Below are 1,326 nucleotides of genomic sequence, written 5' to 3' on the forward strand. Positions count from 1 at the left end.
AGTTCACAAGAATTTCTTAGGCCTCACAGATTTATTTTCCTGAACCAAAAATTTAAATTTATCCACAATCATTAGCAGTTGGTTTTCTGGCCCTGCCCTGTACTGGTCTGGCTGGGATGGAGTTAACTTTCTTCACAGCAGTCCGCATGGTGCTATAGTTTGGATTTGTGACTAAAACAGCACTGGTAACACACCAGTGGTTTTTTTGCTATTGCTGAGCAGCACCTGCACAGCGCCAAGGCTTTCTCTTTTCTCTTAGTCCCCACTCTGCCCCCCAGTAAGTAGGCCAGGGGTGGGCAAGAAGCTGGGAGGGGACACAGCCGGGACAGCTGACCCAAGCTGAGCAAAGGGATATTCCATGCCATATAACCTCCTGCTCAGCAATGCAAACTGAGGGGAGGGGGTTTTGGAGCAGGTAGCCGTTCCTTGGGGACCAGCTGGGCATCAGTCAGCTTGTGGGAGGTGGTGGGTGACTGCCTTTGCATCGCTTTTTTCCTTCCTCTTTCCTTCACTTCTTAAACTGTCTTCATCTCAACCCATGAGTTTTCTCACTTTTGCTCTCTGTATTCTCTCTCCCATCCAGCTGGGGGAGGAGGGGAGCCGAGGGGAGAGCGGGCAAGCAGCTGTCTGGTGCTTAGCTGCTGCCTGGGGTGAACCCACCACAGCCATTAATACACTGAACTGTGTTACACAGTGAATGAAGTTTAGAACTAAAGAAGATAACCGTGCATGTACCCACTTAAAGGTTGGCTTACTGATTCATTGCAAAGTGTCATTACAAAAAAGACCTTTGAAATTTTATAAGATTTCTCCAGATCCTTTATAAAACTGCTGTTCTAAAGTATCTTTTTTTTTTTTCAAAAAGTTTAAGATACTGCAAGACCATATGATGATGGGTGGTGGTGTTTTTTTTTTTTAAATACTCTAAGTAAACCCGCTTTTTTGCTTAAGTTAAAATGACCCCATTTTATATACCAAAAAGAAATGTGGTGGGGTTTGGTTTCTTTTGGCAGGGGGGGCAGCAAACACAACAGCAGGGAATGGGGTCGTGTGTGTGGTTTTTTGGTGGGTTTTGTTTGTATGTTTGTTTTTTTAAATAATCAGCCAAGAAAGCCTCCTGAGTGTAGAAGATAGTCAAATCGCCTTCCTAAGTAGGTTTCAGCAGCAGCATGGGAAGGAAAAACCCTCTATGTTACACAGCAGGAAATTAAATGTAAAAAAAAGTTGATAAAATTAAGTCAAATCAGCACTGCTGTTTCCATGGCAATGATAAATGTGCTATACACATATGCAAACTGCAATACAAGTGCGTATGCTATTTTCCCT

The sequence above is a fragment of the Pygoscelis adeliae genome, unplaced genomic scaffold, assembly GCF_000699105.1.
Source record: "Pygoscelis adeliae isolate BGI_AS28 unplaced genomic scaffold, ASM69910v1 Scaffold386, whole genome shotgun sequence".
Classification (NCBI taxonomy): domain Eukaryota; kingdom Metazoa; phylum Chordata; class Aves; order Sphenisciformes; family Spheniscidae; genus Pygoscelis; species Pygoscelis adeliae.